The 26,669-nt window shown below is 45.0% G+C and overlaps 1 protein-coding gene and 1 long non-coding RNA gene across 5 annotated transcripts in view; one reads left to right on the top strand and one right to left on the bottom strand.

The window, feature by feature from the left end:
- Nucleotides 1-19,069, bottom strand: part of CYRIB (CYFIP related Rac1 interactor B) — a 104,066-nt gene extending 84,997 nt beyond the window's left edge. Inside the window, exon 1 of one of the 4 annotated variants that reach the window (XM_049633483.1) lies at nucleotides 19,014-19,069. The gene's annotated coding sequence lies outside the window, so the exon portion shown is untranslated. The remainder of the gene's footprint in view (nucleotides 1-19,013) is intronic. The other 3 variants (XM_049633478.1, XM_049633473.1, XM_049633480.1) reach the window with 3 other exon arrangements.
- Nucleotides 11,962-19,843, top strand: LOC125924728 (uncharacterized). Its single transcript, XR_007458535.1, has 3 exons — nucleotides 11,962-12,551; nucleotides 18,951-19,122; nucleotides 19,576-19,843. It is a non-coding gene; the product is annotated as an uncharacterized LOC125924728 (long non-coding RNA).
- The last annotated feature ends 6,826 nt before the right edge of the window (nucleotides 19,844-26,669 follow it).

Below are 26,669 nucleotides of genomic sequence, written 5' to 3'. Positions count from 1 at the left end.
TGCACCACAGAGTATTTAACACATCTCCCAGTGTTAAACTAAAGGGGAGGTTTCTTCAATGTCAGTAAAGGTAAAATGTTTTAATACAGCACTTCCCTCTTGACAAGCTTCCCGTTTTTTCCTCTGTGTTTGTATTGCTTTAGTTAGAGCTTGTATTTGTACAGAACCACACTCCCTACCGCCCATTCACCACCTGGAGTTATTAGAGTCCCCATCAGCTGGAGAAGCAAGATTGTTTGCAGCCGGCAAAGGTGACGTGTGACGAAGCCAGGGCGATGTCTCGGAGTTCGGTTTGGGAATCTGCTGCTGATACAGGCGACAGAAAGAAAGAGCGCCTTTTCTTGCCAAGATTTTAATGTAAAAAGAGGAAGAGACTTTCGGCAAGCCTTCACTTCCCCCTCCCAAGCCCTGCCCAGGGGCAAAGTTTTTCCCTGGAGGGATGGGCTGGTTCCCAGGGTTTACCGAGGTCCTAAGCAGTCTGTGGCCCAAAGCCCACTGCACCACTTAGAGACAAAGAACTGGCTGCAGAAAAACCCAAGAGGGCACGCTCGGGATGCACTGTCCTTTTCCACAAGCAGCAAGTCCAGCCCATGGCGTGGTTGAGAAGCCACTCGGCACTTTCCAAAAAAAAAGTGTTAATGTTTGTTTATTTTTGAGAGAAAAGGAGAGAGAGAGAGACAGAGCATGAGTGGGGGGAGGGGCAGAGAGAGAGGGAGACACAGAATCCAAAGCAGGCTCCAGGCTCTGAGCTGTCAGCACAGAAGCCGATGTGGGGCTCTGGCTCACCAACCGTGAGATCATGACCTGAGCCAAAGCTGGGCGCTTAACTGAGCCACCCAGGCCCCCTGCCACTTGGCATTTTTGGCTCTGACGGTGGTCAGGTCACTGCCCTCCGGAAGTAAGGACCTTGCCACACAGACACAACAGACCCCATTCCAGCAGGACTAGTTAGTGCTCAAGGGCACTGGCTGCCTTGCCCCCCTGCCACCCCCCACCATGGCTGGGCCACCTTACCAAGCTGTGCAGGCACAGGAGGGGGTCACCTGAACAAGGGGGCAAGATGTCATCAAATCAGAAATGGCACCGGAAGACAGGAGGGAGAGAAACAGCTGGTGGGGGCATCTGTTCCTGGACCTCAAGTCGTTGTGACCCAGAAACCCAAACAGAGGTCCATCTCTGCTGCCCCACCCATCTTAATACAGTTCTCCATCCATCCAAGTTAGAGGAAAAACTTTCCCTGTAAAGAACGAGAATCCCCTAATTGTGTCAGGGGTCATGAAGTTAATCCATGCCTTTTTAAAAAGCTTCTTCATGGGGTGCCTGGGTGGCTCAGTCGGTTAAGCACCCAACTCTTGGTTTTGGCTCAGGTCATGATCTCGCAGTTTGTGGGTTCGAGCCCCATGTCGGGCTATGCGCTGACAGTGCAGAGCCTGCTTGGGATTCTCTCTCTCTCCCTCTCTCTGCACCTCCCCTGTTTGCGCTCTATCTCTCTTTCAAAATAAATGAGAATAAACTTTAAAAAAATAATAATAATAAAAAATAAAAAGCTTCTTTGTGTGTTTTACAGAAACACCATGGTTGGAGAAAAGAGACGGGTTTTTCTTGAAATTTAATGGCAGGATGGAACTACCACCACTCGATACCTCGGCTCGACTGCTTAGTTTCTGCCGGTTTTGAACAAAATGATTTCCACCCATCTTTACAATGACAGTTTTCAGTTGAGAGAATTAGGCACCAGGAATGTATTTCACTGGAGGTCACAAAGCTACTAAGACAGGGAGTCAGGATTTGACGCAGGTATGAGCAGCTGGTTACGTGGCCCAAGTCATACTGCCTTTCTTGCCTCCCGTTCATTTTTCTCTCTACAAACATTAATTAACTCATTCAGTGTCCAAGCTCCATCTAAAATATTAGGCTACTCATTTACAATACCACCTAATTCACCATTATTGGGATTTTTTAAATTAATTAATTTATTTTTTAATTTAAGTAATCTCTATACCCAACACGGGGCTCGAACTCCTGACGCTGAGATCAAGAGTCCCATGGTCCACTGACTGAGCCAGCCAGGTGCCCCTAATTCACCATTATGATGAGGATTAACTAAAGCAACAGATGGAATGTATGAAATTGCTAACATTCAACCACTTTTCACCCTAAAAACATTGATGACATACAGTTAAACCTAATATGTCAACGTTCTTGGACAACTCTGAAGTGTTAAAATGAAACTGCATGGCTGACTATCTTGCTTTTTGAAATGTGCAGCTTTAGTATTCAAACCCATAAGGCAGTACATCATGGTGACTAAGAACACAGACTCTAGACAGACAGACCTGAGTCTGAATCCCTTCATTTAGTCATCTGTAAAAAATAGGAAAGTCACGGTACTCACTGTCAGAATTAAGTTATTTCACGTAAAGCACTTAGCACAGTGCTTTGCAAATGTTAAGTGCTCGATAAATATTAGCCTTTTCTATTATTATTATTGCTGTTATTATTAACTTGGTTTCATTCAGATGGTTTTGGTATAAAGCTGCCCATTGTAGCATTATTTATAATAAAAACCAGAAACAAATTCAATTTCCCACAACAGGGAAACAGCATACCAGGGTTCTGAAAGAACTGTCTTTAGAATTAAAGAAAATCAATTCAATTAAGATTTAACAGCCCCTGCTTTGCCACTCAGGGGCTGTATAATTTTGAGCCAGTCTTGTCTTTTCTCTGGACCTGTTTTCCTCACCTCAAAAATGAATGGTTTACTCTCAATGATTCATAAGTTCTCTCCAGATTTAAAGTGTACAGTCCTAAGGCTCTAAATGCTCTAAATAAAATATAATCCATCAATATCAAGGATAATATACAACCCCCAAGTACACACAAAGATAGTAGCAACATGAGAAAATATTTTATAAATACTGCCAACCTTCTTCAACCCTCCTGTTTTTTTCTGTAACAGCAGTCACCTCCTAAGAGAATTTGTACTATGTTTATTTTCTCTCTCCATGAAACAGGTGGAAACTTCCAGGAAAGCAGGGAATTATGTCTGGTTTGTTCACTGGTGTTATCTACCCCCAGCCATTACAGCAATGCCTGGCACAGAGTAGAAGCTCAATTAACATTTGCTGATTGAAAATTTGTGAACATTCTGGGGCACCTGGGTGGCTCAGTCGATTGGGCGTCCGACTATGGCTCAGGCCATGCTCTCACGGTCCGTGGGTTTGAGCCCCGCGTTGGGCTCTGTGCTGACAGCTCAGAGCCTGGAGCCTGCTTCAGATTCTGTGTCTCCCTCTCACTTTGCTCCTCCCCCACTCATTTTCTCTTTCTCTCTCTCTCTCTCTCTCTCTCTCTCTCTCTATCTATCTATCTCAAACATGAATAAACATTAAAAAAAATTTTTAAATAAAGAAAATTTGTGGACATCCTAAAAGAGCAAAGTACAAAACTGTATATATAACAGAATGCCATGAATATACAATACGCACCCCCATGGGAAACTGGCAGATAGGATCAGAGAGGTTAAAACAGGATGAGGGAGTAGGGATAAAATTTTTTTAAGTTTCCCTCAATGTTTTGAACAATTTTGTTTTAAAAGACAGCATTCAACAAAGCATGTAGACAGAAGAAAGATGTAGAGAAATAGATGAAGTGACCAAGGACAAGTGACCAAGGACAAGTGACCTCTGACAGAGAGCAGTAAGGAAGGGCAGGAATATGGAAACAGAATCACAGGGGCAGAAAGAAAACTAGGTAAGAAGATGCAGAAAAGAAAAGCCCATTTATCTTAGACTTTTAATTACAAGCTAGCATCTTTTATTTTTATTTTTTTTTTAATTTTTTAATGTTTATTTATTTTTGAGAGAGAGAGAGAGCATGCAAGCAGGGGGACAGAGAGAGAGAGGGAGTCACAGAATCCAAAGCAGGCTCCAGGCTGCGAGCTGTCAACACAGAGCCCGACATGGGGCTCGAACGCACCAACCATGAGATCATGACCTGAGCCGAAGTCCGATGCCCAGTTGACTGAGCCACCCAAGTGCTCCTACAAGCTAGTATCTCTTAAACTTTCCCCAAGTTGATAGAATTTCCCCATCAATTCCCTCAATCGATGGAAGCTTTGGTGAATTTGAGCACAAAGGTGCACTTGGGGCTGTTACCTGTTAATGTTTTGTTTGTTTTGAGAAACAGAACAGAGCATGATCAGGAGAGCAAGCAACATACAACTGCCAAAGAAATGATATAGACATATGGCCTGGAGAATTTAAGGGAAAGAATACTTCCTTTGGCTTTGGGGAGTTAGAGGAGAAGAGTCAAGAAGTTGTTCTCGGAAGGCCTGGTGTCCTGAATTGTACCAACTCACAGGGACCTTAGTGCTGTTTGCGGCCTCAATCTTGAACCTTTCACCCTTGCATTTGATCACACATTACAGAGGAAGAGGGATGGAGTCTGAGAATCTGAAGCAGGCTCTGCACTGTACAGCAAAGAGCCAGATATGGGGCTTGAACTCATGAATCGTGAGATCATGACCTGAGCTGACGTCGGATGTTTAACCGACTGACCCACCGAGGCGCTCCCATCACAGATTACTCTTAATGCCTCCAGCCTCCCCAGGTGCTTTCCTGAGCTCCTCATCATGTCCATACATTTGAACTTTGAGCAAACTGGGTCAGATGCCCCACTATGAATGATCAGGACCCTGTGCTTCTCCTTTATAGCACATACATAATTGCAATCGCATGGTGATTTGTGTACTTCCTTAAACACTGGGAGCCCCACAAGGGCAGAGATCAGGCTGTGTTGTCACCACTGTAACCCCAGTGCTAGCACAGAGCTCGTGCAAACAGGTGCAGCTCGTCACAGAGATGGCATTGGTCCAGCGTTAACCTAGTCCCAGGGCCTTACCCCAACTCCAAAATCCCAACATGGACACAACCCTAAAATCAGTAAATCAGATAAGCAACCCAAGGAGGTGAGATGTAAACTCTCCCCAACGTAGCCACAATGATTAGGTCACTAGCTGTGGAACCAACCGGTTGCAATATAGACCTTTAGAAAGAACAATGGGGATGTCAAACACGAGCTAACAGTGTGAAAAAAGGTTTGAGTTTTGGGGCTACAGAAGAAAAGACATTGCATACGATTCAAAAAAAAAACAAACAAACACAACACCTTTGGAAAAGAGAACCAGTATGGTCCAAGTTATGAAGCAGCTTAACTGGCTCGGCTAGCTTCTTCTCTAAAATCATGGTGCTGGGGCGCCTGGGTGGTTAAGTGTCCAACTTCAGCTCAGGTCATGATCCCACGGTTCGTGGGTTTGAGCCCCGCATCAGGCTCTGTGCAGACAGCTCAGAGTCTGGAGCCAGCCTGCTTTGGATTCTGTGTCTCCCCCTCTCTCTGTCCCTCCCCTGCTCACACTCTGTCTGTCTCTCTAAAAAATAAACATTTACAAAATAGAAAAAATAAAACCCTGGTGCTGATTTCATTGTAGAATACACGTTTAATGAGAAAGCATCTCTCTTTCAGCTTTGATGCACAAAGGTAGAGAGGAGAATGGTCGTTCTTGTCCAGGCCCTGGTCTTATCTAAACCCACAGCCCCAGAGAAAATGTCTGCCGTATCCATTTCAGCATGTACTTAGCATTTTTATTTAATAGGCCACTTGCATTAATGAGTACCTGATGAATCACCTAATTTTAAACATGTAGGGAACCTTGAAATTCACCTTCAATCCAACATTTACACTTAAGAAAAACCAACAGCCCAAGAGAGGCTCAGAGGCGTCTCACAGGTACACAATCCCAAGGCCTGGACTCAGGGAGAGTCAGAGAACCGCTGAGTTCATGTCCAAGGGTTGGATCACTGAGGCGTCAACAGAGCCCTGTAAAAAAATCTCTACTTAATCAGCAGTGTATATTTGGTGCGGTGTCTGGTATGATCTTTCAGGGGAAAGGAGGTCAATTAAAGCATTATGCTTTCTTGGCCCTTCATTACACACAAATCTCTTCCAAAGTCGAAAAGAAAAGCTAAGAGACATGTACCAAATGATAAAGAAACAAGTGGAAATGCAGGCTGTCTGGGACTTCTCAATCACCCATAGGAGTGGAGAATGGCTTCTTTCTTGGTAGTAATACTAAGCTAGTTATAGAGTTCCTATAATTACTATTTCCTGCTGTTGTGCCGTTGTCTGTGCTGTTCTCTGTGCTATGAACACCGTTCCAGACACTACCATACCTCCCGGACAAACTCCTATCTACCCACCAAGACTGCAGTCAGGCATCTCTGGATGCTGGATAAGCATCTCACCATCACTAAGTTCCTGTTATTACCTTACAGTAACACACGGCCCTACTGATGCCTGACAATCCTTCGAGGAAGTGTCAAGACTAGCAAATGGTATGAGGTTTGTAGAGTACCGTGTATCCCATTGAGGAAAGCACTACAAACACACAAGGTAATGTTTTATTAATCTACTTAACCTGATTTCCTTGAAACACAGAGAGTGATTTTGATGGATGAATCAACCAACCCAAGATTAATAGCTTGGTTTACTACGCTCATTTCTCTTTCCAAGCCACAAGCCAAAATAAACTCACTCTCAATTTATAACTTTGCAAAACGTGCTCTCGCGTATCGACTCCTGAATCCACTGTGGTTATTAAAAGCGTGGTTGCATCCAGCAGGACAGGCCAGGTTACGCTGTGGTAACAAACAGCCCCGGGGTCTTGGCCCCAATGATGACCACAGTGGTCATTCTGGGATCGACAGGATGAGACCAGCAATTCCATCTTTCTGGACTATACCTGACAATCTGGATTGAGCAGCTCTGTGGCTGACATCAGTTTAACGGATACGATCTCCTCTCTTCCTTCTCCAACCACCTACAGAGCTGTCTTGCAGGGCTGCAGTGTGGATTAGATGTGACAGTGTTTGTTATATACCCAGGATACTGCCCAGCAGACAAGCAGCAGTCAGTTAACGATAATGATAGCTAGTATCAATATCATTGCCATTATCCCTATTCCTCTCCAAATAATAATCATGATGTTATTATTAAAATTCTCATATGGTTCTTGAAACTGTCTGCACACTGGAATCACACAAAGAGTTTAAAATCTATTAATGCTGTGTCCCACCCCCAGAGTTGGTAAATTAATTCATTTAGACTATGTCCTGAGGGCTTTGGAATTTTATCTTATCTTATCTTATCTATCTCATCTTATCTTATGTCAATGAGAGAAAGAGAGAGCATGCAACTGGGAGAGGGGCAGAGAGAGAGGGAGACAGACATAATCCCAAGCAGACTCCATGCTGTCAGTGCAGAGCCTGTTGTGGGGCTCAAACTCACAAACCATGAGATCATGACCTGAGCCAAAGTTGGACACTTAACCGACTGAGCCACTCAGCCACCCCTGGGCTTTGGAATTTTAAAAGATCCCCAGGTGATTCTAATGTACAGACAAGTTTGAGAACCACTGTCCCACAGGCACCCATGTTCATATCTATTCTTACATATATTTGCACGTGCGTGCATTCACACAGGTGCATATACAAGCTGGCCAGGTTCCACGAATCCTATGTGGTGGTCACATCAGTCAGGATGAGTTAGGTTATGCTGTGTAACAAAGAGCCCCTAAATACCAGTCCTAGTGACAACCACGGTAGTCACCCTCTACAGTCAACAAGGTGAGCCCAGCAATCCCACCTGACAGCTAAGCCTATGCATCTACCCTCATGTCTTTCCTGTTTCCTCTTTTTACTTCACACTTTTTCTAAGGTCCAGTTTAACAAGTTTGCCAGGCCCAGCATAAATCAGAAGCAAAAAAATATACTGGCATGGACAGACTGTTCAGAGGAGGACCACTGAAGACTATGTAATGGAGACTATGCTTCATTCATCTATCCCCAGGCCCTGAAACATGGTAGGCAACCTAATATAAATCCATTATTATCCATAGTAGCCTGAAAAAAAAAAGGAAAGCAGACACAAGAACTCAAAAAGCACAGCTGCTAAGCTGAAAGTCTTATATGTCAACTTGGCACTGACCACCATTTTGATTTCCCCATTTTTGTTAATTTCCCTCAGGATGAAACTATATCCAGTGGGATGGAAGTGAGGTCAGGAGATCTGTGAACAGACCAGTGTTCTTTCAGTGGGCAGCAAAGTGCACGACACGCATGGTAGGTTAGGGAGCAGTAAGAACAGGTCATTTTGGGGCACCTGGGTGGCTCAGTCAGTTGAGCAGCCGGATGACTTTGGCTCAGGTCATGATCCCACGGTTCGTGAATTCGAGCCCCACATCGAGCACCCTGCTGTCAGCACAGAGCCCGCCTCAGATTATCTGTCCCCCTTTTTCTCTCTGCCCCGCCCCTACTCGCTCGCGAGCGTGCTCTCTCTCTCTCTCTCTCTCAAAAGTAAATTGAAAAAAAAAAAGGAACACAGACGTTTTGCCAGCAGCACACACATGAGTTATGGTAAACCATCTCCTGCTCTGCTGGATGTTCTATCTCTGCAGAGTCTGGAGAAAACCAAAAAACCCAGTTCATATGCCCTTGTTTTGGGGACAGTTTAAGAATCACACTGGCTTTACATAAACTCTTCATCAAAACAAATATATTCTGTATTTTGAATACATGAGTTCTCTCGAGCCCAGGGGAAAGAAGCATTGTATACAATTACATAATAGTTACCCTACTACTTTAAAACCAAGTGGAAGCCTTAGGCAGCCAAGTCAGAAGGGGACAGAAATCATTTTTGTAAAATTATCTGAATGCAACCATCTCTTCTGATGCATTGGAGTTGACAATGGTTCTGCTCTTCTCAGAAGCTCATTCAATTATAGGTTGCTTATCTGGACCTGGGAGAGTTTTCCTCCCATCTAGAGTTAGTTAAGGAAAAGAAAGAAAAAAAAAAAAAAAAGCAGGCAGAATTCCGTTAATAAAAGCCTGAAATGAAAAGTGGTAACTACTCCCAAGGCCCTGCTTATTGTAGAGGAGTCATTAGACAAACCTTTGTAGGGTCCCTGTTAACGATCTATTTGCTCTGCAACCGTCACCAGAAGGAGAAGTAGGGAATGTGGGATGCACAGCCTCAAAACACCTCACTCTCTTAGACGTGTGGCTGTTGGCAAGCAACTCAACCTCTCTGAACTTGTTTGCTCATCTGTGAAATGGAAATACCTACTCGACAGGGACAGTATAAGAACCAACTGAGGAAAACGTATAAAGTGCCTAGCGTTCAAAAAATGTAGTAAATGCCTTTCCTCTGATCGCTGCCAAAGTCTCAGAGTGCTCACTACACTTTTTTGTGTAGCTTTTTAAGAGAAAGGCCTTTTCTTTTTTTTTTTTTAAGAGAAGGGACCTTGCTGTTCCTCCTACGCGCCCACATCCGACACACTGTCCCCCTTAAGAGACTGTAGTTGCCTCTTCAACATCATTTCTTCCCACCAAGCAGCATCCTTCTGTCATTCGGTCCTCATTCCCAGTTCCAGGGATGGGGCCTGACTGATCTAAGGCAATCAATGTTATCCTACTTCCTCCGCCGCCATGATGGTTTGAGATGGATCATCCTCAGACGATGACCCAACCAGAAGGGAGCTCAGAAATTTTGTGCTATGGCCCTGGGGAGAGATGGCAGCTCTCCCTCCCGTGGATGTGATCAAACAAACACGTGGGCTGAGAAGTACCAGCAGCCAGACCACCACGTTAGACAGCTCTGCTCGGCACTTCCTGGATTTTCACCTAATTTTCCTGAGGTCTACTGGCGTTGGAACAATACAGAAGCCCTGCTGGCAACCCTCTCACTACTATGAAGGGAGTCAACCTGAGAACAAAGCCAACAGACACAAGGGCAGAGCCCAGAGGATCACAAAGAAATGAAGCCAGAGCCCTGATCAAAGCGTACCCGAAACCTATCCCACTTCTTCACCTTTTGGTTATGTGAACCACTCAACTGCTCCCATCAATTATCCAGTTTGAACTAGGCTTTCTGTCCCTTACAACTCAAAGCACCCTAACTGACACATCCTCATGCATGGCTGAATGAATCACCGAGCAAGAGATTATGCAGAAACATCATCACTCTTCTGAAGATTTAACTCAGATTTCAAGTTTCCTGGGAGCAAGAGCCCTCACTGGACTTGGTCAGCCAGCATCCCAGGCTTAAGAGAGTTTCTGGACACAGGCCCTCAATAAATACTTCTTTAAATAGGTGAATGGAATGAAACTAACAATATCACCCGGAATTTCAGAACCTTTTAAAACCCTATACTCCAGACGTATCTGGATCAGAGGAACGTGATGAGGGAGCTGAGAGCCATCAGTAAGGCCTGAGCTCACATCACAGATCCAGCTGGACGTCAGCGTCCTCCCCTGCCAAATGAGCATATTAATACCTACCTTCCTGGGCAAGGAGAGCCATGCAAACACACCCAAGGTTGCATTCCAGAAATAGGTATGTGCCTCTTTCTTTTGGCTAACACTGTTTCATATCGTGAGTTCTAGTCTGAGGTTCAGGAAACGGGATCATCACGTGGACGCAATGTGGGCCAAACTGCAGATCACCCAGCAGAGCCAGGCCTGGGAGGGCGAGGACAGGTAATGTGTACCCCGAGCCTCCCACCCCTCAACATACTGCCATTCCCTTCAGGAAAGGGAGCTTGGGCAGAGGGCATATATCAACAAGGCCTTCCGGCCGCGATGCTTCCTCTTTGCTTTGCTGGTAGCTTCCTGACAGAAGCTGGGGACTGGGACCAGAGCAATCGGCAGTCCCCGCGCATCCCTAGCTGCTGCTGACCTAACCATTTACTGGTGAGGTGGAGCTCAGCTACACGGTCAGCTGCAGGAGGGTAGGGGCCTTGCCTCGTTCACCGGTACAGCCCAGCACCCAGAAAGCACTCAGTGAGAGATCACGTGAGCACATGGGTGAAGGAGTGAGTGGATGCACAAAGTGACGAAATCAGGATTCTCAGAAGAGAACAGTAGTAAAGCCCTATTAGTGCTCAGACTGCTGATTTTGAAGCTGGCAAACCCAATGCCCAGAAATGAGAGGCTGGCACCTGGGGACTCAATTCTGGCCCTAGGACTCCCGTGCCCAGGTCTGAGCCACAGATCCCTTCTCTGACAAATAACCATTATCAAGATTAAATAAGAATTTTTTTAATGTTTATTATTTTTGAGAGAGAGACAGAGAGTGAGCAGGGGAGGGGCGGGGGGGGGGGGCACACAGAATTGGAAGCAGGCTTCAGGCTCTGAGCTGTCAGCACAGAGCCCCAGGCGAGGCTCGAACTCAAGAACCACGAGATCATGACCTGAGCTGAAGTCACGAGATCATGACCTGAGCTGAAGTCAGACGCTTAACCGACTGAACCACCCAGTGGCTCACAATTTTTTTTTAATGCAGCTACACAGAGGGAGAAAAGGTTGACAGAATATATAGCAAGATATTAATAACAATTAGCTTTTGATGATAAGATTATGGGAGGATATTTATTTTTCGCTTTTGTGTAAATTTTCAGATTTTCTCTAGTGAACATAAATAAACTGTCCAGTAACAATAAAGTGAACACAAAAGAGGGGAGACACCAATCCAAGCAACTAGCCCCAGTGCCTTAGACATAAAGCAAGGACCCAGCAAAGGTTCCATTTCTAGGAATGCCCTTCACACATCTGGAAACAGCTCTCATATGTCTCCTATTTCTTAAGTATTTCAGCTAATTTACTGTCACCCTTACAGGACTTGATTTCCAGGCTCTCTTTTATCCTTCCTTCTCTGCAAAGGCTCCATCTGTTAAAACCCCACTCTGGGTATTGTATAAACCAGCTCACAGAATCAGCAGCACGCTCCCGTTTGCTCATTCATCTGTTAATTCATTCACTGAGTAAACACCCCTTAAAAACCTACTCTATTGGACATCCTTGCTCTTACTTACCCACCCCACCCCCATTCACACACGGTTCCCAGATTTTCCTGGGGAACACCCACCTCCCCTCACCTCAGTCCCTGTGCTCTGGGGGGGTGCAGACCCTACCCTCAGCTCCTTCAGGGGGCGGGCATTCGATCCAGGATGGCCAATCAGAGCATCGCATTCTCTTAAGCCACAGGGATTGGTTCCCAAGGGGCATGTTGCCCAGATAAGACCAATCAGAAACAGAGACTCAATTCGGGGACTTTTCTTTAACCGTTGAAAACGTGACCTTTTTATTCCCTTCTGCCAGAACTGCTGAGAGCCGTCTTGCCACCACAATCGAGAAAGAAACAGTAGGTGATGCTGAGGGTTGCAGAAAAACTGTGTAAGCCTTAGCAACACCCTTGAAACCTCCATGCGTTAATTTCCATCCCTAGACTTTTCAAGGACATAAATCCCCTTTCTGGGGAAGCCGGTTCAAGTCAGGGTCCTGCTTTGAGGTCAAAAGAGTCCTGACTGATGAAATCCGAAGGGCTGTGACATAGGCTGCACGCTGGCTATGCACAGAGGAAGCGAGATGATCCATGCCACCTTTCCTGGCACTCAGTGCGATGTGGAGACAGCTACAAACAGCTACAATTATTTAAAGCCGGTAAGATAATTGCTTTAATTAAGTACGACATGGAACAAGAGGAGCATGGGGGGGGGGGGGGCGCGCGAGGGGAGAGCCAGGAAAGGCCTCCAACAAGAAAGAGCATTTAAACGTACCCTGCATCTGCATTCAGGCAGCAGAGACAGAATTACTATTTGGGGAGTCAAGAGAATACAGCTGATACACATCCAGCTCCCAGTAAACCAAACCCACTACAACCCACATGACACACAGGCGGTGATACTTAAAGCACTTACGGGCACTCTCTGAACAAGCCCACAACACAGCATCTCGAGAGACGGCAAAGTGCCAATGTCCAACAGCCCTCACTGGCAAGAATTTCATCTGAATGTTACAGACGATGTCACCCTCTTAAATAACTCTCAGGTCAGTTTTTGTGATTTGGATGCTACACAGCGTTCAGTTTTCACTCCAGCCCTCTTGCCTGTTTGGATTACTGTTGATCAAATCGCACAACATTGTAACAGCCCTCTCCAGATGAATAACCTGTTTACCACATTTGTTACCAAATGATAAGGGAGAGGGAAGAGAGCACGTGTCTGGTTCCCTAAAACACTGCATGATGGGTTGGGTTAGAAATATGGCCGCAGGGAACAACACTGGCAACAATAAAAGAACCTCTGGGAACATCTATTCTGCTAAGAAAGGCCTTGAAGGCCAGTCTTCGTAAGGGAGCAAAGCCAGTGTCCCTCAGACCTCTGACAATGCGTACATAACACAAGTTGGGAAGATACTTAATGAATCAGAAAAGGATACCGCAAACAAATTCTCCTGGGTCTTTGCTGCTTCTAAACACATCAGCGATTCATTTGGTCCACAAATACAGCTCCAAGTTTCCAGGGCAAAGAATCCTACAGATGGAAAAATTAACACTGACAAAAACTTCCGTGTGGTCTCAAGAGAAGTGCTAGGGTCGAGTGGCAGGAGGGCGAAAGGCTTGAGAACCCTTCCAGGTAGTCTGGATTTCTCGGAAGCAGCTGGGTCACCTCTGCTCTAAAAACACTTGAAAGAGTGCTGTTGACTTTGCACAAAGACTTCACTTCCCTTCTCCTGAAAATGCGACTATGACTATGATCACAAGTTCAAGTTCACTGGGCAACTGCTAGGATCCGGGCAGAGCCTACAAACAGGGAGACCCAGGCGTACCGGCTCGAGAGGACTGAGCCTGAAACCACAAGTACCTGTCGTTCAGCATATGCTCAGTAAACACTGGGAATTAGCGACCCCGAGAAGACCGCTAATCTCTTCTAAAAATGAGAGGGGCTTTTATGTTGAAAGCTCCCAAAGAGAAGTTTTTGTTAACTAGTTTGTTTTTTAACACAAAAAATAATATATGCTCATGTTTAAATATTCAAAAAAAAAAAAAATAGAGGCACCTGGGTGGCTCTGTTGGTTGAGTGTCTGACTCTTGATTTTGGCTCAGGTCACAATCTCAGAGTTGTGAGACCGAGTCCTGAGTCAGGCTCTACACTGAGTGTGGAGCCTGTTTAGGATTAGGATTCTCCTTCTCTCTCTCTCTCTCTCTCTCTCTCTCTCTCTCTCTCTCTTTCTCTCTCTCTGCCCCCCCTCTAAAAAATTTTTAAAACGTTTTAAAAATTTTAAAAAAAAAGAATTCAGAAAATAGAAAAGATACACAACAAGACATCTTCCATCTGCCCTAGAGCACAATCCGGTAGCCTCTTCCCCCAAGAGGTGAACAGTATTCCCCACAACCACCTCCTTCTTGGTATCTGCCAGTAATAATCGATGCGTAATCAAGCACATGAGGTGTGTGGACTTACTTGTATCTCCTACTTTTTACCCCCCACACATGGTGGGAACATATCACATTTTCTGCATTTGTCTTTTTTTTTTTTTTTAACTTAAGATTGTATCCTGGAGGGGCGCCTGGGTGGTTTAGTCGGTTAAGCCTCCGACTCTTGACTGTAGCCCACGTTATGATTTCACGGTTTGTGGGATCAAGTCCCACATTGGGCTCTGCACTGCCTGCTTAGTATTCTATCTCTCCCTCTGTCTGCCCCTCCCACTCATATTCTCTCTCTCTCTCTCAAAATAAGTAAATAAACTTAAAAAAAAAAAAAAAGAGAGAATGTATCCTGGAGATCACAGCTTCTTAGCACACATGACCTTCTATTTTAAACAGTGGCCAAGTATCCCACTGTAAGAACATACCATAACTGATTGAGTCAATCCCCTACCAACATACATTTCAGCTGCTTCCTCGATCTTGCTTTTATTATAAACAACGCTGCAATGCACGTACATTACATATATCTTCACATACCCCATGGATGACTATAGGAAAGATATGACAGATAGGATAAAATCCTTGAAGTAAAATCGCAGGGCCAAGCACTCAGAAAACGCAGATAGTGCCATATTGCCCTTACTGTCACTGTCCCCAATTGTGTGACAAGTATGCCCATTTCTCCACCCATACTCACAAAACGTTGTTTCGTGTTTTTAAATACAAGGGAAGAAAGAGCACCAGAGCTCTAGTCTTGTCCCCCTGGCTCTCCCTGCCCCTGTGATATCACACATGACATTACTACTTCCTGTAAGTCCCACCCATGATGCACAACCCAGAAATCCCAGTGTAAAGACAGAATGCACATCAGAGCCACTGGGGTGCTGAAGCCAGCTCACACCAGCTCAGGTGAGCTGAGTGGACACCTTTCTTCCCGATTCTGGGTTCAGGGACATCACGCTTATAGCTTGAAACTGGACATGGGAAGCATCTGTACCACAGAAATCAGCAAATGCTACAAAGCAAGGCTTCTTTTTTACACCCCCCCCCCCAGAGGGACCTTGGTCACACATATCACACATCAATGCACACCTACAGTGGAAACCGAGCCTCAGCCATCTCTCTTTGAATATTGCCACCAGCAAGAGGGCCACAGATTCTTGTGACTTGGTCACAAATTCTTGGAACCTAAGGACTGGAGAAGATCTGAAGGGATATCTAATAGTCGTGTCTCTTTTGTCATTATGTCTTTGAATACTGCCTTTCCCCAGCCCATCTGTCTAGGCATAAGCAATATCCTCCTAGTTCCTCTTCTATGCCTCCTTACCATTCTTGTGTATTTGCATCTCATTATTGTTTAGTGCTTATTTTTGAGGACAGTCTACAGTGTAACAATTACACACATAAATTAATTAATCAATTAATACTTTTTAAAAAGGCTCTCAAGTGCTCAGTTTCACAATGGACCCAAGTCTCATTTCTAGACCTACTGTGACATTTCAACCTTAACACCCAGATTCTATGGCCTGTTCCTGGGCACAAAACCCCACAAGTTGTCATGACTTCAGCCCACGTATCCAATTGACTTAATTTTCTCTCTTCATCTCTGACACTAAAGGACTTCCCTTTCTGATGAGCTCCCCTAGGTACAAGTCTTACATTTTAGTCCACTCTGCGTTCATATCACGAAAGACACAAATCAGCATAGTCCCCCATGCTGGCAGAGTGTTCTAGGTCTGCAAGTGTAACATAACCACCTACCCGTGCTTGAGTTCTGTGCACATTACAGTGGCGGCTTACTCAAGGGTAAGCTTCCAAAGTCAGCATGGATATGAACACCGGAAGCAGTCAAAATTCTCCTTGAAAAGCCCGTAATAAGGCTTCACAATTGACACTGACAAACCGTCTCCCAACACAGGTCCAACACAGGCTGTGTCCCTTCAGCACTGGATTTGGTGTCTTGGGTTGAGCACCAGAAAGAAATAGCTAGCTTGGATTTCAGAGCTGCGTTGTAGGATAATTAAAATCTATAAATACAAGACACACCCTTGATGGCATACATGCTCATACTCCAAAAAGCCACAGGAACAAAGAGTGACAGAAGGAACAGCAGATCTGTGTCTCATTCACACTCACTCCAAGAAAGAGACGCCTGTTGGGTGGAATGACAGGATCACCCACGCTATTTAAAGTGTTATTTTTATCTGTACTTTGTTTTTGTTGAGCAAGTATATTTGGATTTGGATAAGTGTGAAGCAATAATCTATGACAGGATGGATCCAGGACTTTTGTAAGTCAGAACAGTGGTTAGCCCTGGGGCAGGACTCACTGTGAAGGGGCATGAGAGAATGTCCTGGAGAGAGAAAAATCTTGAATGCCCTGTCTAGGTGGGGACAAGATGGGGTGACATATTAAGAATTCATAAAGGGGCATCTGGCTGGCTCAGTGGGTAGAGCATATGACTCTTTATCTTGGGTTTTTAAGTTCGAGCCCCACACTGGGTGTAGAGATTATTTAAAAATAAAATCTCCAGGGAGGGGGCTCCTGGGTAGCTCAGTTGGTTAAGCCTCTGACTCTTGATTTTGGCTCAGGTCATTATCTCACACTTTGTGGGTTCGAGTCCCGTGTCAGGCTCTGCAGGGCTCTCTCCCCCATCTCTCTCGGTACCTCGCCCACTCGCTCACTCTCTCTCTCTCTCTCTCAAAAATAAAATAAATAAGCTTTAAAAAAATAAAATAAAACCTTGGGGCACTTGGCTGGCTCAGTCAGTTGAGCATGCTACTCTTGATCTTGGGGTTGGGAATTTGAGCCCCCACGTTGGAAGTAGAGATTACTTACAGATAAAATCTTTTTTAAAAATCCGAAAAATCTTAAAGTGCCTGGGTGGCTCAGTCGGTTAAGCGTCCAACTCTTGATTTCAGCTCAGGTCATGATCTCACGATTCCCGAAACCAAGCCCTACATCAGGCTCTGTGCTGACAGCATGGAGCCTGCTTGGGATTCTCTCTCTCCCTCTCTCTCTGCCCCTCCCCTGCTGGCACATGCACACTTGCCCTGTCTCCCTCAAAACAAATAAACATTTTTTTAGAAATCTTTAAAAAAAAAATAGATTTGTACATTTCACAGTGTGTAAGTTATACCTCAATTAAAATAAAAGTTACAGGCGTACATGAGCGACTACTCCACGACAACTTGCCACCTGATCTCTATTCGACAGCTAAAGCTCTCTAGGGGCCAGCCAGCTGAACACAGGGTAGTAAGGACACCAGGAAGACAAGGGACAGAAGAGGCAGAAAAGGGAGCACCTGGCGGGGATAGCGGGTACCCAGGCTCATTTCTTTCTTTTCTTCTTTCTTTCCTTTTTTTTTTTTAAGTTTATTTTCTTTATTTTGAGAGAGACAGAGAGAGCGCAAGCGGGGTAGGGGCAGAGAAAGAGGGAGAATCTTAAGCAGGCTCTGCGCTACCAGCTCAGAGCCCACGAGGGGCTTGAACTCATGAAACTGTGAGATTATGACCTGAGCTGAAATCAAGAGCCGGACATTTAACCAACTGAGCCACCCAGGCGCCCCAAGCTGGTTTTCCATGAGGGGCCTCCCAGCAGTTAAGTGCACTGGCTCTCCAGCCAGACTACTGGGATGCGATTACTGGCTCCACCCCTGCCATGGGCTGTCTGTGTCCCTACCAAATGTATGTGTCGAAACCTAACCTCCAAAAGGACAGCGTTAGGGGGCAGGGCCTTCAGGAGTGATTAGGTCCTGCGGAGGGAGCCCTCATGAATGGGATCAGCGCCCTGATAAAGGAGACCCCAGGGAGCTCCCTCACCATTTCCGCCATGTGAGTTTACAGCAAAAGAATGGCCATCTGTGAATGAAATTGGGCCTTCACCAGACACCAAATCTGCCGGCACCTTGATCTTGGACTTGTCAGCCTCCAGAAGTGGGAGAATTAAATTTCTGTTGTTTAATGCCCCCCAGTCTGTGGTATTCTGCTACAGGAGCCCAAATGGACTAAGACGACCCTTGCTACTGGAGTGAACTTGGGCAAGTTACTTCTCTTCTTTGATCCTCAAGTTTCTTTTGAAATTTAAACAAGATAATTCAAAGCTCTTGGCACAGCCTCTGCCATTCAACAGCATTCAATAACTGTCAACTTGTACTCCTGTTACTGACGACAAGAGGCTGAGAGCATCTTCTTTCCTCCAGTTCTTTTTTAAATTATCTTTTTAAGCTTTATTTATCTATTTTGAGAGAGAGAGCAAGGGAGGGGCAGAGACAGAGAGAGAATCCCAAGCAGGCTCTACACCATCAGCACAGAACCTGACGCGGGGCTCGGTCCCACAAACCGTGAGATCGTGACCTGAGCCGAAACCAAGAGCAGGACGCTTCACCCACTGAGCCACCCAGGTGCCCCCGTCTCCAAAATTCTTATTTAAATTAAAATTTTAAATAAATAAATAAAAATAAATTAATACTTTCACCTGATAACCTTGTAGGGTCTCAATAAATATTCGTGGAGTGAACGAAAGAAAACACATGAATTCTAACTTCAACAGAGCGGCAGGTTCTTATTTCTACTAAACTGAAATCCATGTCCTGGCCTAATATTTCCATCCACTTTAATTTTTCTTCACAGCAAAGTGGTCAAGAGCACACGCTTGGAAGCAGATGGCCACGGTCACATCCAGCTGTTACTTACCAACTTGGTAACCTTGAACGTGTTGCTCAAACTCCAGGCCTCAGTGTCGTCTCCTGTAAAACAGAGTGACAGCAAGAGTTAAGCACGCGACAAGAGACCTGAGCACAAGGTGAGCCCCCAGTAAATCCTAGACACTATTATTCTTTCCCATACTACAGACACTGTGAGAGAATAACTCCTCTCAATTCCATTTCTTCAGACCATCAGGGTTTACAGAGCATGTCTCACAAATACTTTTCTCATTTAATGTTCAAAATAGTGGTATGTATTACAAATAAAGAAATGGAGGTTCAGAGAAGTTAAGTAACTTGCTGACGGTTACACAGCAAAGAGCAAAGACCCAAACCAAAATCCTATGACCAAGGGATAGTTTGGCTAGACTGTGTGGTCCTGGGGACAGAGGGTGGGGCCAGGCTGTCCTTTTCAAATTCAGAATTCCAAGTTAAAGGATGCTGGAAGTCTGAGTTACAACAGGAGTATTTGGGCCCCAGCAAAATGCTCAGCTCAACTTGAGATCGAACTGGTCTGAATCATTCTATCCCTGAATCACTTTCTGTTTTAGGTTTCTTCACGGCTGAGGAAAGAAAACAAACTTATATAGAACACCAACCCCATCACCCTCAGCATCTCTTATAGCAGCAAAAACTTATGAATCAAAGGGAGTTTTCATAAAACCAAAGTCAAACAATATCCCATGGAACACAGTCGCCAGCGTTTAGCGTGCGGGTCAGAGCACGGTCTGCCGCGTCTAGACATTCTCATTATTGCACGGAAGAGATACAAACTGCCTTTCTCTGGCCTTTATTTTGATTAAATCTTTAGCTGCCTTAGTGTTTTCTCTTTGCTTTTCGGCGGGTGATGAATTACAGGAAGCTGATCCACTGGCCTCACTTTACTCACAAAAGGTCTGGAGGCTGAGCCCAATTGTGGCAGGAGAACACTACCGGCTGATCATGTCAGCCACCTGTGCTCTCCTGCCATCTCTCCTCTTGTCCCCCCCACCTCCCCCCCACCCCACACACAAGTTTCTTGTCCCTGTGGCATGAGTATGGTTTAAAATCCCTTTTATTTCTTTATTTTTTAATTTTATTTTTGTAAGTAACCTCTACACCCAACGCAGGGCTCAAACTCATGACCCCTGAGATCAAGAGTAGCCTGCTCTACTGACTGAGCCAGCAAGGTACCCTTAAAATCCCCCTCGTTTTAAATTTATTTTTGAGAGAGCACAAACATTGGAGGGGCAGAAAGAGAGGGAGACACAGAATCTGAAGCAGGCTCCAGGCTCTGAGCTGTCAGCACAGAGCCCAATGCGGGCTCGAACCCACGAACTGTGAGATCATGACCTGAACCGAAGTTGGACACCCAACCAACTGAGCTACCCAGGCGCCCCTAAAATCCCCTTTTAAATCATGATCACAGAATTGCTTGGTGGCCAAAGAAAGAGATTTAATTTAAGAACCACATAAGCATACTCACAAGCTCTGTCCTTGAGTATGTACAACATGCCCCATGCCCTTCAGGGGCTCACATGCACACACACACTCACACCCCTCATCTACAGTTCTCCTGACTCCTCTCGCTATGTCTTCCAGTTACATAAAGGACTTTTTTCTCTTTATTTCAAGTTTTTTTTTTACCAGATTTACAAAATAGAAAATGGAAATAAGTTGTTCACTTGGGAACATTTTAGGACCTTGGGAAAATCCCAGGAATCAGAAAAAAAGGGGCACTAACTCACTCTCACAAAACCCGTTTTTTAAGAACACAAAGAGTAAGTTGACCATTACATCACCTAGAGACAAAATCCAGGAGACAGCATAAAGGTCCCCAGAAGGAAAGTGGTCGTCTCCAAACAAGGGTGACTTTTTTTCACTTCCATGATTCGGAGCAGAGAGAACGTGGACTATGGCTCTAGAAACCAGATCTGGCCTTGTCTCCTCTTTAGACTCACACTATGGGGCTCCAGTCCCTTCTCAGTCTCTCAAAGCTGTGTGACTTTCGGCAAGGCAATGAACGTCCCTGAGCTCCTGTAGCCTCTGCTGTAAAGTGAGAATACTCATTCTCTCAAGAACTAGCTACTGAGCACCTATGATGGGCCAAGCATGTGACCATGTGGCAAGGAGTTAATTCCAGGAATTAAATCTTCCCAGCCAGCCAGGAGCTTTCATGGATTAGTGGGGCAATTACAGGCAGACAAGCAATTACAATGGAGTATGAAAAAGTGTTACAACAGTGGTGGGTACAGTGCTGGGCAATCATAGAAAAGGGTATTTAACTCAGCAGGGGATGGGAAGTGTTGGGTATAAGAAAGGCTTCCCCAAGGAGGTGATATCTAAGCTGAAAACAAAAAGACAAGTTAGACTTTGCCCAGCCCAGGTAGGAGGGGATCCAAGCAGAATTGACCACACATGCAGGTGCCTGGGTGGCTCAGTAGGTTAAGCGCCCTACTTCGACTCAGGTCACGACCTCGCAGTCTGTGAGTTTGAGCCCAGCGACGGGCTCTGTACTGACAGCTGAGAGCCTGGGGCCTGCTTCGGATTCTGTGTCTCTCCCTCTCTCTGCCCCTTCCCCGTTCACACTGTGTGTGTGTGTCTCTCTGTCAAAAAAAAAAAAAAAAGAAAAGAAAAAAATCACAGCATATGCAAAGGCCCTCAGGCTAACTTGCTGGTTCCTTGCTGGTTCACATGGTCAAGGACAAGAGACAGGAAGAGAAGATGTGGGATATACAGACCTGGATATGCAGGCAGGTAGGCTTGCCAAGGTAACTTCCCTGGACTAGGTAACCTCCTGAGGTCCCTCTGTCCCCTAAGGGCTGGTTCTGTGGTTTTCTGAGACCTCAGGTCCTCCTGCCCTGAGAGCCCTTTCATCAGCATGCAGGAGCCCCTGGGTCCACTCCAGGGCACGAAGGAAGTCCCAACCACCCAACGTGGGCCCTTCTCCTTCCTCTTTCTTTTCCCCTCAGGAGTGGCTGGACAGAGTGATTCAAAGAGGAAACTGTCTTTTATTTGTCATTTGTTTCTAAAAATAAAAAATAAAAAATAAAAAAACAAACACCCAGACCTCACACATACAGTCTGTCTTCCCACCGACCCCTTTTTCCCACCCAGCCCCTGAGCTAGCTGAAGAAATGCTGGAATTACCTGTGTCTCTGCCTCCTTCAGGTCATTTTAAGCTACCTGAGGGCTAACACTGAGTTTGGTCACCCTGTTAGTCCCAGCACCTGGGATTCTGCCTGATGCATAGTAGGTCCTCAAAAATGCATACAGGACTGAACTGATTTTCTCTTTCTGCAAATGAACACACATCGAGATGCCCCCTCTCCCCCAGCAGCTCTGGGGCCAGGCTAGAAGACCTACAGACCCCAAGGGGCCACCTCGACACTTTCCCCCACTGCTCTACAGACGAATCTGGGGGCTGAGTGAAGCCCCACCTGGACACTGATGATCCCCTCGTTATACCAGTGAAGAATCCCAGGTCCAAAAGAGTGACTGACTTGCCCAAGTCTTAGCAAATGCAACATAATATTTTAAAAAGGCCACAAGATTATTTTTAAAAAAATTTTTCTGATGTTTATTTATTTTTGAGACAGAGACAGAATGTGGGTGGGTTAGGGGGCAGAGAGAGAGGGAGGCACAGAATCTGAAGGAGGTTCCAGGTTCACGCAGGGCTCAAACTCATGAGTGGTGAGATCATGACCTGAGCCGAAGTCAGACGCTCAACCGACTGAGCCACCCAGGTGCCCCGTAAGGCCACAACGTTCTTAAGGGAAAGGCTCTACCAGAAATGTTAATTTATTTTCAGGGAAAATGTTTAACGTTGACAGAACTAATGGAAGCTTCCCCCCCCCCCCCTCCACCAATTACACCATAAGATCCCTGGGTTTTTCTAGGCAGGACTAAAATTTCCCATTGAAGCAAATCTATTTGTGAAGATGACCATGGATATTTTAGGGACTGGGTATGTTTTCGATTATGGATCATTTTTTTAGGATAACTCTCCATTATGTGATCTCAGGCTATAACAATGTTTAAAGAAAAGTTGAGCTCCCCAAACCACTTGATTCCTTCGTTGTTGGTTTTTTTTAATGTTTTGATGTTAAACCATTTTACTATGACATCAAAGACGATTTTGAAAGACGCCATTTCAACCTATAATCCCTCCACAAAAGAATTCCTCACAATTCTCCGTGTCCTCTTTAATTTTTTTTATTCACAGATCTGTTCTCTGTATATATGTATGTATTTCATTAAAAGGAATTAACCTCTAGTGTAGAAGTTCCCTAAATAGTCTTTTATTTTTTCCTAAAAAAAAAAAAAAACAAAACAAAAAAACCCAAACCTTAAGCAAGTCACTGGCGTGATAAATGCCGCAGAGCACAACCCGGGGAAACATTAAGTGCACCGGGACATTCTGGGTCGGAGACATTTAGGGCAACACTTTCAAGCCTGCTTCATTCAGCAGTTGTTCTGACACTTCCCACGTCCCAGCTCATAGGAAACAGAAAAAGGAAAACAGGTGTTTTACTTATTCCACCTGGCCTAGCAAACTCATTGCTCAAGAGTTTAAGTCAATATTTTTCTGCAGTTGAAATAACATCTCGAATAGTGTAACACAGTGGTTCTCACCCCGGCTGATGTAACCAGAGCTCATGGGAGAGGGCGGAAAGTTTTTTTTTAAACCCTGCTGCTGGGTCCCAACCCTGTACAATCAAACACTCTCTAAGGATGAAACCCCAGCACCGTGGTTTTCTGGCTCCCCAGGTGACTTAATGTGCAAGCAGGACCGGCTTAGAATAACTCATTAGTCAAAGGAAGCCCATGGGAAATCTTATCTGGAAGTGAAGAACTCCTCGTAATTAAATAAAATAGCAGATGTAAAAGTACCTAACAGTGCCTGTGACCCAGAGGACACTTAATAAATGTTAATTAAGCACAAAAAAATAACTGAAATAATTACTCTTTCTCCGCAGTGAATTCATCTTGTAATTTTATTGGCTTGTTTATCACTTGCTGTTTTTTTCTTAGCCATGATTCATTCTATCTCTGGTAATAAAATTGTTAACGTATACCCATAATCCTGTTCAATTACAAGAGCTCTGTAATATTTCCAACAACCCTTAATCACTTATTTAATAAAACTTTCCCCCCAGAACAGTGGCTAATATATACCAAATACTCAATGAAGAGGAGCTATTTATAATAATTATTATTATTCAGAATTCATGATAATTCTTCTCAAGTAGGCTGAAACCCATTTGACAGTATTTGGAGAGCTTAACAAGAATGTAAAAAAAAAAAATTAGGGCAATATTTTACACACTTATTAAAACAGACTTTTAAGAAAACCAATTCTTTTTATAATTTTGTGGGGAAAAAATTAAATATGATCATTGCACAGGTAGCTGGCTTATCTACCTATTCAAGGGGCCCAGAAAAAGCTACCTGTTAATGCTTAGCAGTTTCCATAGTTACTTGGAAGCGCTAACACGGCAATTAGTTACAAATGGTCTCTGATCCAACTGGCCTACCACTGCCTCCCTGAACCTGAGTTAGGAAGGTGATTTTTTTTTTTTTTTTAATGTTTATTTATTCTTGAGAGAGAGAAAGCACGCATGACAGCTGGGGGGAGAGAGAGAGGGAGACAGAGGATCTGAAGCGAGCTCTGTGCTGACAGCAGAGAGCCCGATGCGGGGCTCAAACTCACAAACCATAAGATCATGACCTGAACCCAAGTCCGAAGCTTCACCACCAACTGAGCCACCCAGGTGCCCCTTGGTGGGTTTTTTTTTTTCCTCAAGTTACTTAACGTACAATGTAGGATTGGTTTCAGGAGTAGAACCCAGTGATTCATCACTTACATATATATAACACCCAGGGCTCATCCCAACAAGTGCCCTCCTTAATGCCCATCACCCATCTGGAAAATACTGTGGAAGCTCCTCAAAAAATTAAAAATAGAACTAAGCTAGATGATTTTTTAAAGTTTATTTATCTTGAGAGAGAGAGAGAGAGAACACACAAGTGGGGTTGAGGGAGAGGGAGAGAGAGAGAGAATCCCAAGCAGGCCCTGCACCGTCAGCGAAGAGCTCAACGTCGGGCTCAACCTCCCGAACCGTGAGAGCATCACTGGAGGAGCTGAAACCAAGAGTCGGATGCTTCACCGACAGAGCCACCCAGGCGCCCCAGGAAGGTGACCGTTCCACATGTTCACATCACCCCTCAGTTCTGGGAAACCACAAATCTGTTTTAAAAAACAAAATGTAATTTCTTAACCCAAACAAGGAGCTCTTCTCTATGAAAATGTCCGAACCTCTGGCTCTGTCCTGCTCAGATGAAACTGGTCTGTCCTCATCCTCTCCTCACGCTGTGCCACGACAGGAGACCAGCAGCTATGCTGGAGGATTTGCTGTCCCCAGTTCAGGATTCACACTGGTCAGAATAACCCTTCTGTTGCTTGTACCTGAGCAAGCTACACCCTGCATCCCTATGCCTTCCGTGTCCAAACATCTACTCTGTCAGGTTTTAAATCAGCTGGACTCAAAACTAATGACGTACAAAAATAATAAAGACACGTACATAAAAAAAAAAAAAAGAAAAAAAACATATACAGGGGCACCTGGGTGGCTCAGTCATGATCTGACCCGCATCGGGCTCTGTGCTGACAGCTCTGAGCCTGGAGCCTGCTTCGGATTCTGTGTCTCCCTCTCTCTCTCTGTCCTCACCTGCTTATGCTTTGTTTCTCTCTGTCTCTCAAAAACAAATAAACATTAAAAAAAAATTAACAAAAAACCACGTACAAAAATAATCATGATGTGCACTTCTTTATGTGTATATTATATGTCACTAACAAGTGCTATGGTCTAAAAGGTTGTGTTCCCCTAAAATTCACACACTGGAATCCCAACACCCAATGTGGCAGTATTAGGAGGTGGCGCCTTTGGGAAGAGCTCAGGTCATGAGAAGGGAGCCCTCATGGATGGGGCTAGTAGCCTTGTAAAAGGGGACTTTGCGAGCTCCTTCACCACTACCACCGTATGAGGACACAGGGAGAAATCTTGTGACCCAGAAGAGGGCACTCAGCTGACCATGGTGGTGCCCTAATCACCAGCTTCCAGCCTCCAGCCGATGAGAAAAACCCGTAGTCTATAAGCCACCCAGTGTGTGGTATTTTGTTACTGCAGCCCTAAGACAAGGTCAAACGTGATCACACAAGGGCCTTTGGCTAGTAACAGCTTGGTTGCTCAGTAAGAATATAGTGCCGACTGGCGGCGCCTGGGGGGGCTCAGTCGGTTAAGCGTCCGACTTTGGCTCAGGTCATGATCCCACGGTTCGGGAGTTCAAGCCCCGCATCGGGCTCCACGCTGACGGTGCAGAGCCTACTTGTGATTCTCTCTTTCTCTCCCTCTCTCTCTGCTCCCTCAGCCCTCTCTCTCTCAAAATAAATAAACTTAAAAAAAAACAAAAAACAAAAAAAGAACCTAAGGATGACTGTCACCGGCCAGGAAGAGTCAAAGGGGCAAGAGAGATGGAGAAGATGACAGAGAGGCCCTCTCGAAAGACCTCATGCTACTCCCTCTCTCTCTGCCCCTCCCCCGTTCATGCTCTGTCTCTCTCTGTCCCAAAAATAAATTAAAAACGTTGAAAAAAAAAAAAATTA

This window comes from Panthera uncia, chromosome F2 (genome assembly GCF_023721935.1).
Source record: "Panthera uncia isolate 11264 chromosome F2, Puncia_PCG_1.0, whole genome shotgun sequence".
Taxonomy (NCBI): Eukaryota; Metazoa; Chordata; class Mammalia; order Carnivora; family Felidae; genus Panthera; species Panthera uncia.
The sequence above is the reverse complement of the archived record's forward strand: the minus strand, read 5'-3'. Positions and strand labels throughout refer to the sequence as shown.